Source organism: Pezoporus flaviventris, unplaced genomic scaffold (genome assembly GCF_033815535.1).
Source record: "Pezoporus flaviventris isolate CSIRO_AGI_PZ_B2104156 unplaced genomic scaffold, CSIRO_AGI_Pfla_v1 ptg000013l, whole genome shotgun sequence".
Classification (NCBI taxonomy): Eukaryota; Metazoa; Chordata; class Aves; order Psittaciformes; family Psittacidae; genus Pezoporus; species Pezoporus flaviventris.
The window spans coordinates 34,357,757-34,375,690 of NW_026892561.1; the positions used below are offsets into that span (position 1 = coordinate 34,357,757).

Consider the following 17,934-nt stretch of genomic DNA (forward strand, 5'->3'; position numbering starts at 1 on the left):
AAGAACAGCAAACTTCATACCAGCGCCAGCAGGGGCCAGGATTTAATCCTTGTTTTTTTAGACACAGGAACTCAAGTGCTTACACCCTGCTCCTCCTGCTATGCATCAGACACTGACAGTCTCATACACTTCCAGACACTCCCACATCATCTACAGCCACTCTCATATGCCCACACTCTCTCACACTGACTCAGACACACAGGCTGCACTCTGTCACCCTGATGTGACACACCGAGCTCATTTGCCTCTTGCTAGGCTGGTCAACAGGAATTAAAACTAGGCAGTCAAGAAAACAAAAGGGTGCCAGTTTGCCAGTTACTCAGGAACAGAGGAAAAATAGTATGTCTAAGATGAAAAACTACTTTTTTTTTTCTCGAGTACAAATAAATAGTGTGCCTCATACGTCACCAGAAAGCAAGCTCTATGGCTTTTAATCAGGAATCTCGTAATATTTGATTACACTTAATTAAACCCTCTTCAATCTGCTTGCACATAGCCTCAAAGCTTAGAGTGGACCACATTAAGGATTACTTCTTGGATAAATGTATTTCAAACAAAGTAATTCACATTTCAAAACAAAATCCCAGAAAGGGATAAAATTTAACAACAATTTCTTATTACTGACAATTTGCTCTGGAAAATTTCTCATTGAGTCTCCCTTAATTTGAAACACACATTTAGAAAGCTTCTGCATTACTGTGGGAAACAGCATGTCAGGATTGCCAGGAAAAAGGAAAAAAAGTTGTACTTTCACAGTTTCCCATTTTTAATTTAATGCAACTGGTAGATTTGTTTGCCAGTTAAAATAAAGTTTATATTTACTGGCACTTGTTATTCTTCCACAGACAAACCAGGTGTTTCTCCTTCTAAGCCATCAAGGGTACCTTAAACTCTCACTTAACTTCTAAAGTTTAAAAATCCTCAACTCTGAAAGGAATCAGATGTTTCACTTCACCGAACCCAGGTTTAACAGCCCTGGTGAGGCGATATGCAAGAGGCTCTCCCAGGGTCTCAGGAGTCCTGCTGTGCCAAAGAGCTAAATAAGTGACTTCTGGTCACTTTCGGCAGTAACCCTAACCTTAATTCAATATTATTATCACTCACTTGATTATCACTTAAGTTTTGCTGTGATTTTTAAAGAACTGCCTTCTTACAGTGTAGAGCTGAATCCCCCAGTAACTAAAAACAGAAAACGGTGAGAATCGAAGTATCCGATTTTGTTGGCATTTCTGATTTTTTAACACCCCAAATCACTCGGTATTGTTTAGAAACAACGTTAACAGTCACCAACAGCAACGCTGATTTGCACAATAGATTTCAACACAGGAAGATCTCTTGGTGAGAGATTTCAATCCCCAAGTACTCCTCGCCATCTCATGCGAACCACACCTCCTTTCCCTCTGCTGAAGAAAGCAAGTCTAATGGTCCTAACATAATTTTTTTTTTTAATGAAAAAAATATAAGAAACAGCCCAGACACAAAACCTAACAAGAGTAAGAGCAAGAGCAAGAAAACCCTGACGGACAGACCGCCCCGCAACTTTCTGCAGGGTTGAAGCCACTGTGAGCGGCAGGTTCCCCCGTAGCAACCTACCGGCTTTTGCTCCCCCCCGAGCGAGAGTCCTGAGGTTCTGATCAGATTTAAGGATAGCTTCGAAACAAGATTAGTCTTCTGGTGGGGGAAAAGAACGGATGAACAGACTGCTGCAGCCGGGTGCTCACACGCCAGTACTTCCACCTTAAACGCGCAGAAACGCCTGTGTCCGAGCTCGCAAGTCCCAGGCTGTTTCTCGAGTTGCCCTCGGGGTTACCAAGAGACAGCAGCGCGGGGAGGGAGCAGCTGTAGCCGAGCCCCGGCGCTGCGGGAAACGGCAGCCCGAGTTCACGGCCGCCCTGGCCGCCCAGCAGTAGGTGTCTCAAGGCTCACGCCGCCCCGCCCCGCAGCTTCCTCTGCTCCTCACGCATTCTCCTCGCTGTTTTAAATATCGCTTCCCGAGAGCACTCTGCAGGCGGCTGTGCTGCCCGGGGAGGGGCTCGGAGGCGGCGGCGCTGCAGCTCCCCGCCGCCTGTGCCGGGAAAGCGGCCCGCCCCCTCCGCCGCTCCACCCAGCCCCCTCCCTCAGCGCCGGCAGCGCAGGGGGCTCCGGGCGGAAGGGCCGGAGGCGGGGAGCTGAGGTATGCACCGTTCTGTACTCGCGATAGCCCTTCGTGTGCTTCCGTGGCTTAAGCCCTGTCTTGAACCCGCGCCCAACCAGCGACACCAGAGAGAGCGGAAAGCGCGGCGACCGGGTCATTCCCAGCAATAAAGGTGCAGTAAATCCCTCTGCATTTGATTTATCACGCATTAAGCACATGGTCTCACTTCTGCAAACCTTGCGAGCCCCAGTGCCTTACCAAAGAGGATTTCCTCAGGCAAAAAAAACAGCGGTAGGCCAACGAGTGCGCCCAGGCATGCGTGCGTGTGCGCTTGCACGCAAGCAGGGACCTGTTTCCGAGGACATGCGAGTTTAGCACCATGTCAGCCCTTGCAGCTTGAAAGTCACGCAGCACACTGGGATAAACAGTGCTCACAAAAGCCAAAGTCGGCACACTCATTTTAAAACGTTACTGAATTTCATGGTGTTAAGTTATTCACTGAACACTAATTAATGACTAAGAACCAAAGCAGAAACCCATCCTGCCTTAAAGTCACCGTGACTCATTTTCTGTACCATGGTGTGAGCTCAGTGCCTTCCTCGCATGGGGCTGCCAGGATTTGGGCCTGCACTTCACTGCCTGTGACACACTGAAAAAGAAAGCATGCAGTGCACCAAGTACAATGAGTTACAGTATGTTACTATTCATTTAGATGCCGTATTTTTAAGGCGGAATTTGTTAAAAGCATAGTTAACTTTTCTTTTGTCCAAAAGCCATTAGCATGCTGTCATCTTTTGGCTGCATGCTGTGCGTGTGTGAGAGCACGATGGTCTCGTTCAGCTGCTGGTGCGATGGCCTGGCATGCTTCCCTGGTGAATCACACTCTTGTAGTGCCGTAGGAAACTTCCAACAGGACATGGCCATCAATTCACACAGGCTCCACACACATCCCACAAGAATTAAGCACATTTGCATCACTAACACGGCCAGGTAAAATAACTTATAAAGAGGTAAATAACTTCAGAAGGTGAAATTCATGTTGATGGATCACATTATGTGTGGTTTTGTTTTCTTTTTAAATCTCGTCTTCCATTCCTTGCGCTCAGGGATTTTAAGAAATCACGGATATGAAATTACATATATAGAAAATCCAGGCACCTGGAAAGATAGTCATTTTAAGGGGGTACAAGCTCTACAGTGTGTTTGAAAATACTGTGCAGCTATGTTTATGATGCATGGAGAACATGCCATTTCCACAAACAAATTGCAAAAATTGAGCTTCATGAGTTGGAGCTGACTTCTTTTAGAATGACACAGGAGAGGCAGAGTAAAGGAGGCATCGCTGTCTATAGGTGCTGAAAACAAATTATCATCTATAAATTAATTGAACTCTTGAGAGTCTGAAACATCAGACAGGCACAACAAAACAAGAGCTTTACCAAGCACGGTGACTGGCCATGTGTCATACCCTCATTTAGCAAGAAAGAACCTCATACACACTTGCATTTATCTTCTATTACCAGAACAAAAATTATCTGTTTGAAAGAGCTTATTTTATGCATGAGATAAAAATAAGTAGCACATATGGCTGAACTACACACTAAAGTACGCATAACTCCCACTGCAGTGGGATCATAAGGACATAACTGAGGGAAGACGGAGGCCTGGAATAACCATTTTTCTCAAAACAAATGTATAATTAAAGGAAATATATGCACACCAGCATATTGTACACCCATTTCTGAGGCTATCCCACACAAATACATAAAGCAACTATGACCACCATGAGAGTATGATCTCATTTTTAAATGCACAGTTAGACTTAAGCAAGAGAAAGAAAGCTTTAATTATTTCTTTCAAATGGTAAACTGCTTCAGAGTGAATGCAGCCATTTACAATTCTGACTTGCAAATAATGGAATAATCAGTATGCACAGTTCACTTATTTGCTGATGAAAGAAGGGAAATGCCTTTGACTTAAATGTTCATGCTTCAAAAGAACAACAAACCAAACACAAAACCCAATGTTTTTGGGCTCCATTGCATTTTTTTCTAGTGACAGAAACATGAGCTCCTTTTCTACCTCAATACTTGCACAACAAACACTTTTAACTTCTTAAGCTACATCCCATCACAGGGAGGTTAACTGTTCTTTTCTGATGCTTTATATGCAGAGAAGTCACTGGAAGGACACTGGGGAACAAGGCAGCACACAAAAGGTGCGCTGCACCTTCTCAGTTTTTCTGAAGCCATTTGGTCCTAGGTCTGTCTCACACACCTGTGCTCTCAGCATTTTCAGTAAGAAGAAAAAAGGAGAGGAACAGTCACTGCCACAAGCTCTCCTTTTAGGTCAATGTATTTCTGCCAGCCAATCCAGCAGAAAAGCAGGTGGTCTTCACTGATTTCAAGGCATAAAAAAAACTCCTCTTATGAGAAATCTCAGTGCTACTGTTCCCAATGTGCTTATACTCTGGATGTCTAAAACAGTCTACATCACTGTATGCAGCAAATCAAGAAGAGAATGAACTTGACTTTGGTAGTACGAGTTTTCTCCAAGAACTTCTCTACCATTTCTCCAATTTAATCAATCACTACATAACATTTTTCTTCTTTTTTTTTTTTAATTGCTTTCTAGCGCTGAACTTTACACACAAGTAAAGAAATCAGTACCGATTATTACCACATAAAATACTAAAATCTACAGTTTCAGGCTTTTTTTCTTAATATCATTATTATGTAACACAATTAGATCAAAATTGTCTCTTAACTGTCTGCTTTAACAATTAAACAAAAATACAAAATGAGACATTGCTAAGGTTAAGTAACAAGTCACTGGCAATTGGAAAAGGACAGAGGTCCCTTGACTTACACAACAGCATTTCACAGGTTGGATCAACCATTTAGCACATCAAAGTCCAAGACAACATACAAATGTCTATGACTCTTTCTTTGCTATGTAGCAGCAGACATGGATGCCAAAAACTAGAAAAAGGAATGACAGTTGTTAAACTAGTGAACCATCACTTGCAGTAGGAAACAAAGTTATGCCACCTTTATTTTAGCAAAAATACAAAACTTCTTTGATTTAGCAGTGAAAAAACAATCAATCCACTGATATCTTACAGTACTGAACAAAGAATGTGCATTTATTACAGAAATCAATATGAAAGGAATTCATCCATGTAGCTAAATTTACTGTAATGCTTTGAAATTAACCAAACAGAGAGTTATTTTCCGTACCAATGCTTGATGAGAAATGCTGATCACTTTCAAATAACATTTCAAGCCCTGCCCTTGTTCTGACATGGACATGTGCCAGCAAGTCAGTTAGGTAAGTACCAAGGGAAAAGAAAGGTCAATGATGCGGACATTTCTGAGAAGTTCACAGATGGGAAAAGAGACTCTCTGGTCAGCTCACCCTGTTATTAGGATGTGCTTTACTCTTCTATACCTATGAGACTTTTGCAATAGTCCATTTTTCATAATATATGTCAATCTATTTTTTTCTCTCACAAGTTGCATAACTAAATATTTGTATTTTTTTTTTCTTTTCTGTGCATTTCTATCCTCCCTCTTAATACTATGGCTTACTTTTTTCTTTTTTTCAAGTGAAAAAGCACTTGCTGTGTTTATATGAAGGTAAAAAAATGCAAGCTAGTTTTCCCTGATGAGGAGAGAGGAGGGCAGCAAAGGTTTATTCAACACCTGTACTCTGGTGGCCTTTGCTGGAGTGACACCTAGTGGGGTACATCTCTCTTGGTCTGTCCTGACGATCAGGAGGGCAAAAATTTCAAGGCCCAAACATGCTGACATGAAGCTTGCTATTCATTAATGTTTCCCTCCACTGGAAATGCTGAACGTTGACTGAACTTTGGCCAGGCTGGTGCACACAGCTCCAGCTCAGGAAGAAGACCTCTGGCAAGTGATAAACACTTGATGCCGTAGCCTAGAGAAGAAACTGGCACCCTACCTTGGTGGGGAGCACAGAAGGGGCATCTGTCTGCATTGTGTATCTGTGTCTGACTTCCACACACTGTCAGAATGAAGAATTGCTTATGAAAATGCCATTATATTTAGAGCAGTATAATCTACAGTAACTACTGGAATTACTGTGCCTCCTTGTGCCCTATTGCTATGAAATATAGCCAGGAGTCTTGGATAACTAAGCAGAGTTGCATATCTGACTGGTAAATGCATTTGGCTCTTTGAAGGGCAGCAATGACCCAAACCCACAGTGTTTATAAGAAAAAATATAAACACAGATTATTCTTATGGTACTATCCACAAAAAAAAACAAAAACAACCCCAAAACAAAAAAAAACAACCCCAAAAAAAACCACCCCAAAACAACCATCATCTGCTTAAACATGATAATCTAGACTGGGGTAAATAGAAGGGGGGTTCAGTCTTTAAAACAGAAATCTTGCTAGGTAAATGACATACTCACTGTGTGGCAGTGACTTTTTAGTAATACCTTATATTCTTATGTTTTACACTGCTCAGAAGTATCAAAGCTACAGTAGTTTCAATCCATCAATATTAGTAAATGAAACCTTTTGAATGCAGACCCAACTTTTACATTTGCAGCTAGTAGTAACAAAAATTTAGTAATTTCCTTGGTCTCAAATTCATCTGGTTTGAATATCTTGTACTAGTAATTACAAGCTTTAAAAGTAGACTATTCTGTTTCTCTTTTTCAAGTATTTAAAATACTTGAAAGTTTGACAAGAACAGCATTTCTAAGAAAAAAGCACATACATGACACATCTGAATAGCACCATACTTCTAGTTATTTTGCTGACTATCAGATAATCTTTTCTCTGTAGGTGATTTGTGATTTATAATTCATGTATTTGGACAGGGAATGCATCATGCAAAAAGCAGACCCTTTTCCTGGAAAATTTGTTAATCATTCCTGCAGAGGTATCTTACTATTATAGGGCTGAAGTCTTAGGGAAATGGACCTAGAACTTTGGCCTACACATTCAGAAGAACACTTCAGTGCTTTTAGCTTATCAGCACAGTAACATTATACAACTTAAGAGGAAGTGTTTACTAAGAGTTCCCATATATCTTATGAAACAGGAAATAATTTTATCACAAAATCAAAACAGAGAAAACTTGTATCAGTCACACTCAAGTCAGCAGTCTCTCAAGGCGTCATCTTTATACATGGCGCTTCCTTCTTCAGTTGTACTATCCAGTGTTGTACCAGTCTGAGGGAAAAGTTAATCATGCTTCAAAACTAACTCAACAAAATCCAAAAACTTCATTCTTAAGATGCATGCAGTACGCATTTGCAGGGCATTAGGCATAAGTTAGAAACAGGTAACATTTCAGTACACTAAAACCCCTCAAATGTTTAAATACCATTTTGTGACTGGAGTCTGAAGACAGCTTTTCATCCATATGAATAGGACTTCTGGACACAGTGCCTCTTTTTCAAGAGTAAACTTAACTGACTCGCTTACCCAGAAATTATCATGTATCTATTCATGTATCTGTTACAGACTGGTGAGATGCTCTGGGACATTCAACAGATTAAAGCATCCATCCCATTTTGAAGCTGATTTAGATCCATGAGTCAATACGTAAAATGACTGATAGAAAATAATGCCCACAATGGAGACACACTCATTTGATTTATATGGGATTTTGTTGAACGGGTGCACCCTCTTGTGGAAGTATCTTAAATCTGTACAAGGAAGTCTCTTAAATCTATACAAGGCATGTGTATTTAGATAAGGCCAAGGCAGCACTTCTATGCAACCTTCGTAATATGAGAAATACAAACTGGTTTACATAATACCATGTAACTTTTAAGATTTTTTTTTTTTAAGGTTAATTCTAAACCATTGATGATTCTGGCACACGTGGATCCTGCCCCATGGTGTAGGTAGTGATGTATGGATGACAGTGCTTTGTTCCTTCTCCTTTAGGCTGACTCCCATTTAAACGAATAGGAAGGCAATGTTCCTTTAGAATGCACTGTTGGGCAACTCAGATTTAAACAGCTGTAAAATTAACAGTTCTATCTAACAGACAGGTAGTATACTATTCTATATGCAAATAATGTCCATTCTTAAACCAAAAATCCCAACAAATTATAAAGGTATGCCTTGAAGGAAGCAACATTTTCCAGCTGAAAAAACAGCTAAGAGCTGCTCACTTTTGCAAAACTTAATTAGAGCTTTAGTTACCCAGTGAAATACTGATTCTACGAAAGCCTGCAACACCCTTGAAAAGTTGAAGGCATGAATGAAGATCTCTGTAGACATCCCTTGAAAAGGTCAATTATTACAATATAAAAGGGAGTAGTATTATGAATTTGACTGCCCTTTCTCCTAAGCTCTGCATGATTCACACAGTGAGGAGGAAAATTCACATATTAGGTTAAAAATAAAATGAATGGAAGAAATTAACACCAAATTCAACAAAACTTTTTTTTCTTTTTTCCTAAGATTCAGGAGAGGAAGAACAAAAATCTGACGCTCCAGAAATAATCTTAATGTTCAAATTGTCAAACTTAATTGTGCTTTCTGAAAACAGCAATAATAATGAAAAATATTCACAAACATACCATGTTCATCCAGTGGGCTAGTCATAGTTCCAGCTCAGCTGTAGCAACACACTTTTAACCCTGAGTAATAATACAAACCCATCTGGAAGAAAATGGGCTGGTCCTTCATTTTGCCTTAACACATACGTTAAGTAACCAATAAGAAGAGAGACGCACATTGCGTCAGTGATCCTGTGTGTCTTCCTTCACTATGGCATGGCATACAGTTTGTCTTAGTGTTGACTCCCAAAGCCTCCCTGCTGTGGATACTGTGAGCAGCTGGATGGATACAATCTGTAGATCACATAAATAAAACTACAGTGTTAGACAGCATCATGCAGAAAACAGCAAAATGATAGCTATATTCAGCAGATGTTCTTTGTTTGGAAACAGCCTTAAGTGACTATGAGCAGGAGAGATGCTTCTGCTCTACGTTTTACAATAAGAATATGCTTTGGAATAATTATTTCTTTATGGAAGAATCATTGTGTGGGAGTACGCTATAAATGCTTTATTTCTAGAGTTCAGGAATCTGGGGGTTGCTGAAATCAGGATTCCAGAAGGGTACAGCATACTGCCTTGCTATATTAATTCTGTTTGTGAAGATTTTTTTTTTCTTTTACACTTCCTAAGGGTTTTCAAATTTAGAAAAAAACATGACTTGGAAGAATTTCCTCTGACATGTAGGTCCAGATTGAGTCTAGCAATGATTGGCTAGCTAGAAAATACAAAACTAATTCTGTTTTCTGTGGATAGATTAATCTCCAATCTATATCAATAGATTGATATTAATGAACCTGAATAATTCTATGCAGAGCCATCTCAAATTGGCACCACACTCAAGCTCACCACAGGCATGTAGCTATACTGCTGCAAGGGGCAGTTCCGTACACCTGTGCCACAGAAGTTTTGAACTGCTTTCACATGAGCTTTACATTATGCTCAATAGACCCAACCTGGGGAAGAACTAGACCACTGCAGACACCTGAGTGGCTGTCATGGTTTAAGCCCTGTCATTAGCCTAGCACCTGTCCTATTCATTATGTCTAGCTCCACACCAGACTTCCAGAATCCACAATCTGCTGCTGCAGAGCACACCTACACATACCTGGACCTTGCTTTCTTGCAACAGATTATCCTGTGAGAGCTTTCTGTCCCAGCCAAGAAGTCATGCCATTCTCAGTGGTAGCGCTGCTGCACTCACTGCTAGCCTGACTCCTACAGAATCCTCAGTATTAGTATTAATCAGATTTCATATCTCCATTTTATTCACTATAGCTGGGCTCAGCCATTACCTGAAGTCTAAAACTGGCTGGATACGATTTCTTTATACTTCATTCTGTTCAGACCATTGGAGTGAAATAGGCATTACCATGATGAGTTCAGATGTTTGTGATGGCTAGTCCGTGTTACATATGGTTACAAATAGTCATTCAGAAGATGAAGTAGTCAGAAATACCCCCTTTTATTCACTCATCCTAACATTCTTCACATGATACTTCTGTTTCTAGCTCATCCTTCTTACTCTAGATACTAGCATTTTAGGAACCATCAGTACAAGGATGGCCAGCTCTTCTGACTACACATTACAGGCTAAAATTTTCCTATGGTTAAGATGCAGAAGATGTTTGCTGAATTCAAGGGTGAAGGAATGGGAAACCCCAGAGCTAACTCACAGGTGTAAACCGACACCAACCACCATGAGATCCTCCAACATTGCTAAAGGATGGAGCAGTAGAGGGTGGGTGCCTGGATGACACATTTCAGACTTAGAAATCCCATCTGACTGACTTGCTCCCACTAACAGGGATTCAGACTGCATAACTGGACCGGCATAATCCCACTGCAGATCACCTTATGTACTCCTGGTGTGGGAGCTACACGTGAACTGCATATAGTCTGCATGCTATTAAAGAAAGAGGCTGACTGTGTGACATTTAAACAACTGTTTGATTGCCTGGCATCCTCTTTGCCTAAATACATAATCACAGGCAGCAACTAAATAGATGGTTACAGACTTGGCTGCGTTAACTAGCAACAAACCTTGGCCCTATACCAGTACTCCATCTCAAGTCACACCCTTAGCTTATTTTGCCATCCTACTGATTGTCGTCCACGCACACAAAACACATAGGTCTGCTTATAGTAAAGGCTTATTCGTTCAACTTCCTCAGCCTCTCCTAGTGCAGCAGCATTAATGACACAGCTCCTTTACTTTCACCCTGTATTTCTCCACTACATTATAAAAGGAAAGCATATAGCACCTCCATGTTAGGTGGCACATCCAGAGCTGCATGTCTAGAAGAGTTCTCCTGAGCAGGTGACAAGAGTTCTCCAGTGGCCTCCACACAAGAAATTGCTTGTCTGCCACCCTTGGATCACATCTGGCTGTAGAGCATATATGTGCAGCGTCAGTCTGCACAAACCGCCACAGGACACAAAGCAGGAGATTTTGGGTTTGACAAGAATAAAAAGTGATACGCAAAATGATGAAGTAGACTACCATAATTATTTCCTGCTTTTAGAAGCTTTTCTTTATATTCCCTGCAAGTTTTGCCTGAAGATCTCAAAGCATGGAAACTAGACCTCAATGTTTGAGAAAAAGATGCCCCAGATCTTGAATATTAGGTTTACTCGTACTTGTAGAGTTTAGCTATTTTCCAAATACTGCATTTGATAACTGCTTTTCAAAAGTATGGTTAGTTCCATGCTCTTTCTGGGATAAACGCTCAGCAAGGCAGCCCCCTGAGATTCTATTGATAATATTTTATTAATTTGGTCTACAGGCAGAAGAACTTATCAACCAGAATGTTAAAAATGCCAAAGGAGGAAACTGAAGCAGATGAGACCATTTCAAAACACCAAAAATGGATCACATATGCTACACTGAGCTCCCTTCATATATAGCAAGTGTCACAGAAATCCAGCAACTTCCAGCTTTTAGAAATTAAAGGTGAGCATAGCAATCCATTATTTCAGTGCAGCATCCTCAGAAGGTAAAAGACAACAGCTCATGAAGCCACAGCACTGGATAATGTACTCTACTTTGTCCACCTCAATGATAATTGCAACATCATCCCATTTCCTAATACAGAGAAGGGCAACTGTCCTGGTTTCAACTGTTAACAGTTATTTTTCTCCTTCCTAGTAGCTGATGCAATGCAGTGCTGTGTTTTGGCTTTAGCCCGAAGACAATGCTGACAACACACTGTTGTATTGGTTGTTGCTAAATAGCGCTTACTCTAACTCAGACTTTTCAGTCTCTAATGCTCTCCAGTGAGGAGGGGCAAAAGAAGCCGGGAGGAAGCAGAGACAGGACACGTGACCCAAACTAGCCAAAGGGGTATTCCATATCACAGCACATCATGGCCAGTATATAAACTGGGGGGAGTTACCTGGAAGGGAAGATCACTGCTCAGGTAGGGCTGGGTGAGCAGGTGGTAAGCAACTGTATTGTGCATTGCTTGTATTTATTGTTTTTTCCTTTTCCCTTTTTAGTTTTATATTCTCTCCCCTTGTTATTTCCCTTATCATTATTAGTCATAGTTTTATATTATACTTTAGTTACTGGACTGTTCTTACCTCAACCCATGGGGTTTACATTCTTCCAGATGTCCCCATCCCATCTGGAGGTGGAAGGGGAATGGCTGCCTGATGCTGAGTTACTGGCTGGGCTTAAACCACAACAGCAACTCAGACATTCTCTTCCCCTTACAGAGTCATAGATTTTTGCAAACCCACACCCAGATAAGAAAGCTATCCTCTCAAAACACATCTGGAGACAAAATTGTATTAAGCCAGTGCCATTCCTTACCAGCCCCAGACTGCCCCTCCACCTGTGACAGCTGTGCTCTTTTGGGGGCTACGTTCTAAATCACATCGAGGAGCTGGTTTGGCTGAAAAAGAATACAGCCAGATTGTGTCTCCACTTTCAAACCTCAGACACCACAGAATGCTTAAAAAAAGTAAAAAAAAAAGCACAGTACACAGAAGAATTGGAAAGCTTCTCATCCAACTAGTTCACACAAAGAGAGCCAGAGCTGCTCAGTTTGAGTGTCACGCGTGTTTATTCAAAGGTTTTTCTTTTGTATTTCAGTAATCCCCATTCTGTTGATCCACGACTCAGCACACTAATCCCTTACCACATGAGAAATTTCAATACATCCAAGCAAACACAGGGATTTCAGAATATCAGAAGAGTTCAATTTTGAACAAAGGGGGGGGGGGTGTGTGGTGTGTCAGTCTTAACTATAGTGAAGCTTTTGCTCTGCTTTAATTTAATTCCTGGATATAGTTTAGTCCACTGACTCTAGAACAAATGCCATTAAGAAAGTTAGTCTGAATTTAGATTTAGATGTGAATGTAAAAACCTAGCAGTTCTCAAAGCTATGGAATTTTCCTTCCTAACTAACAAGGTGGGAAGGGAGAGATGTTAGAGGAAATAAAGAAAATCTGTCCAGATTTCTTATAGTGAGAATGAGGAGAACACACAATTTCCACAAAGAATTGTAATAGATAGCATCAAGATTAAGTCTTCGTCACAAATTTTTTAGTCTGCATCTACACCACTAGGAAGTGTTCTCAATTTCAGTGAATTACTTAAGTTAAAACAACAAAGTAGACAGGTATCTTTGTGAAATGAAATGGTTCAGCTACAACAATTAAATAAGGGCAAAAGGAAGGATCACCTGCAGGGAACTTGACAGTGAGATGGTTACCAAAAGTAAATGATATTGTCTTGCACTTAAAAAAAAAAAACCTTTCAGAGAAGCACACAAAACCGCAATGGTTGGTAAGTAAGCAGCAAGAATTAATGGCTGCAAGGGTCAGCCAACTTATCTTTAGATATAGGTTTACAATTTAGTTACATATGGAAAATAAAAAGGTATTTTCATATGAATGGGATCATTCCTCTGGCTGTTGTATGATTTAAACTAAAATGCATACAGTACTATGGCATGTAGATAATGAACTGAAAGAGATGCAAGAGACTGCACAGATGCTTCAACTCTACAGTAAAACATCATATTCAGGGTAAACATTAATACGAAGCCAAAGGCACAATATCTTTTTTAGACTAACTTAAAAAGAGAACATACACGCCCCCAAGTACAACAGAGTATACATCACTGGCACTATTGAAAAAAACACGTGCAAGGATGGGGAGACAACATCAGAGAAATGAGACTCTCCTTTTCTGAAAGACAGCTGAACTTACTGCTGCCTTACTTTGTATAACCATCTGAAATAACCAATTTTAAAATGTCATGTATATGTTAAGTGTAACTCTGAAGATTTACTCTGACAAACTAGTGTTATAAAAGCAAAGTACAGAGAGGGTGTGTCAAAGTCCATGTTGAGAACATTTTTTTGTTATAGAGGTAATTCCACACAGCACACTATGTTCTATGTTACTTTTACAAACATGAATTGTACAACACAGAGATCAGCTATAATCACTACTGCCTTTACATGTATTTTAATCACAAATATTATTTTATGTGGGACTCAGTATTCTTGCCAGTCAGTATTTCTTCTTGATAACAACTAACTGTTACTGTTGGAATGTGATAGTAATCATTACCCTGAAAAAGATGCATTTCTGGCTGAGAGTTTTTAAGAGTTCTTTTGTTAAACAAGATGTCAGCTAACTAACAAGTAAACAATCCAGTTAGGTATAAGAAATACTGGGACATCCTAATATTAACTTTGGGTGACAGCAAAAATGGTCATGTTTGGTCTGTTCACACATAATGTATTGATGTCAGGAGAGTTTTTTCCACAGGTTTTGCAAGCTAGAAAACAGTTATCAGGAGTCTTTGAACTAGATTAGAAGGACTGTATAAATTGTCATGTGTAAGAACCTGTAATCTTTACAGCAGAGCTATGCTAAGAAAGAACTGCAGCTCAGAGTGATACAGAATTTTCAATGCAGTGGAGAAGTCTTACTCGCAGAAACAAATTCTGTGGGTGAGTTCCCAAGCGTTTAGGTAAGCATAGCTAGGCTAGCCTGAACAGAGTCTAACAGAAAAGTTGCTATGCAATGTGAAAAAATGTAGCAAATGCAGCTTGAAAGAACTGCTATACAAGATTCTGTAATATAGTAATTTGATGGAACACATCAATAAAAAGAGGGAGAGAAATAAACAGATGTTTAGAAAGTTGCTAACCAGTGACCAATAATAACCAAGATGCTCAAGACTATTGGCTAGATGAGTACAGCTATACAACCTCAGGCATCCACTGCCAAAACAGCCAACTCCTCCCACCGCACACGCAGTCCAGACACCAGTTTCATCCCAGATATTCCCACACTGACCCACTGGAGACACACATGAGAAAAGGAAACACTTTTAGAACAACTCTGTATTGTGGTATTGCTTTTGCTACTACAGCTATAAAGACTCATGGCTCATCTGCCCCAGGGCACCTGTTCCTAGCACTGCTGTGGTAATGGGAAGAGCCACCACAACAGCTTTCCTGTTGTGTTCTTGACCCACCTGAGGCTTCCCCCTGTCTGGGCTGTCTTGCAGGAACTTCCCCTTCTGCACATTAGGGATTCTTTTAGGATTTCAACACCTAGAGGAAGAGATGGCATAAATTAACCAATTGAAAAAAAAACCCTAGTAATAAGTTATGGACTCACTGGGGGAGCTGTCTTGTTTTTTTGTAAGACAGCCATATTTATGAAAACCATTCTTAGATGTTGGGACATTAAGGCTCATACTGGCATGAAAAATGACAAAATTCTTCTAAAGAGCAGACTTATTTAATAACCTGCCTAGGAGAGTCCACCTTCCAATCCAATGCAAACATATTTTGGAGTCTATACTTCACACTGATAAGTGGCAACAATAAAATAGACAAAACAAATCCTGCTGGGAAATGTCACTGCCCTTATTTTAAGATTTGGTCCAGCTTAGAGATTTAGAGAAAAAGTGAGAGCAGTAAAGATAATCCATGCGTTTACAGAATATTTAGTATTGTTTCTGTGTTTTAGGGAAAAAATAAAATGTTAAGGAACATACTTTGTAAGTTACAAAGATAATGGCATTACTATTTCTATTATCAGAACTTGTGGTTTTGGGTCATTGAGCCATTGTTCCTCTGATTTTGATGCCTTATGTTCCCAGCAGTTTCTGAATGGGGATTCAGACAGGACAATGCAAATTTAGGCACTTAAGAAAAAATTTGTATTATTCTGACAGAAATTGGTTGTCCAATTTACTGTTATGGAAGCCACTAGAGCACACATAGAGTGAGTGTGAAGCTCCAGTGACAGGTTTGTTGTATGCAGAGTTCTACTTAGAGTTTGCAGTGCCAGGATTTAAAAAAAAAAACAAAGTATCCATTTGTTTTTTTCATTAAAATCATTCATCATTGCACTGCCTAAAACAATGTCATACTTCATCTTAATGGAGGCAGATGGTCACCAGGCAGATTTTGTTCCAAAACAACAGCATCCTTCCCATGTAAACCCAAACCAAGAACAGGAAGTTAGACTTCATTACATTCCGTAACAGAAAATAAATTCACTCAGGTGAGCGGAAGGAATAAACCTGTGCAAGAACAGCGTCAGTGATTACATCTGAATCTTGACACAATCCTAATCTTTTCCACAGATTCCAACTACTTTGTATGACTCTTAACAATGTTCTTTAATAAGAAAACTTACATGACTGGTAACATTGAGCAGTAATGTTACCTACCATGCGTTTAGTTTTAATGTGGTTTACAAAGAAACCAACACTGGTTTCCACTCTTTCTGGAGCATGATCCTCAGCACAGATTTCAGAATGCCATCTAATGGGCAAACAGCATTCCCCACCAGTGGAAGCCAGGAACTGCTGAAGCTATTTCTGAACAGGTTACTATAACCCAGAGATGCAGGGAGTAAGGAAGAGAGACATGAGAAGAAAGAGGTATCCATGTGTTTCACATAACAGATACTCATAAAAAATGAATCAGTGAAAGCCAGGGACACTTGCAAATCCAGCAAAGCGCACACACACGTCTGCTGGGCACAGGCAGATGTTTCTGTGATACTCAGAATTTCTGCAGTTCATCTGATCAGCTAATGTGCCGCTAACACAGCTTGGGAATGAAGAGGTATTTCCAAGCCAAGAAGGAAGGTCTTGCCAGCAGAAGGGTACCTCCCATAGTTGTCTGTAGATAATACATTAGCAATACCATTCTGTTAGCACACGACATTCAGTTCACTTTGAATCCTGAAAATCCACTCCCAGTTTGGCCTTGGAAATTTGTTAAAAGACAGAGTCGTACTACATGTGTTTTATAGAACTCCATCAGAATGAGTTACGATTTTTCATTATATAAATTTAACTTCATTTTCAGCTAGTATTCCCTCATTGCGTGCACTTCATATCTTTTCCTGCAAGCAAAGATTAGCAATTGGGGTGAAATAAGTGGAAGAATTCCTTTCATTAAATTTTAAAAAGATACACACTCTGGTAAATAAAGCCGTCTCACAGACGTTCCAAGTATTAAGGAAAAAGCGCTGTTGCAGGAGATAAGGAGGACTACAGTCACCCCAGACCATCGGAGCCACATCCCAAAAGCTGTATCACATCGGCCGGCCCTTCACACTTTCAAGCAAGACGCTGCTGTTAATCCCCGAAATTTCTGTGGGCTCCCACAGGCTTTTATCACTAACTGTAGATGGACCGTTTAGAACAGATCCCCTTCTGCGGCTTCCCAAACTGGTGTGTGTGAGGGAGATTAGAGAACACTTCAAAGAGTTAAAACGACACAGAAATGCTTTGCAGAAGCACGACTAGACTTGAATATGTTGGAAAAGAACCAGATAAGCACACGGCACCAACTCTGTGGGAGCTGAAGTTAGGGTTTTTACGGATAATAAGGACATACGGGGGACGAGCCGATTGCTGGCAGGGCTTTCGCTCCTTCCCCGAGGCAAACCGCTACAGTTTCAGCCACAGCCCCAGAGGGAGCGCGTCCTCCGGCGTGCCCCCAGTACTCACTTGCCTCAACCTCCAGGACCCGCGCTCCCACAGGCCGGCGGCCTCCAACGCGCCATGCCGCGGAGCCGGCCGGCAGCCCGGGGCAGCCCCGCTGCGGGGAGCGGGCAGGCTCCGCGGCGCCGCATCGGGGCTACCGAGGCTGGGACTTGCCCGCACTCACAATGGGCAGGCGAGTAACTGTCGTACCGGCCTTAACAGCCGCCCGGCAGAGGTGGAACCTTCCCAGCCCCGGAAGTGTTG

At 40.9% G+C, this 17,934-nt stretch overlaps 1 protein-coding gene across 2 annotated transcripts in view; it reads right to left on the reverse strand.

Annotated features, from left to right (window-relative positions):
- The window catches only part of TIPARP (TCDD inducible poly(ADP-ribose) polymerase), a 40,321-nt gene extending 22,477 nt beyond the window's left edge, over positions 1 to 17,844 (reverse strand). Inside the window, exon 1 of one of the 2 annotated variants that reach the window (XM_061452695.1) lies at positions 17,695 to 17,844. The gene's annotated coding sequence lies outside the window, so the exon portion shown is untranslated. Of the gene's footprint in view, positions 1 to 1,593; positions 2,035 to 17,694 lie in introns of those variants that run through there. The other variant, XM_061452694.1, reaches the window with a different exon arrangement.
- Between the last annotated feature and the right edge of the window lie 90 nt (positions 17,845 to 17,934).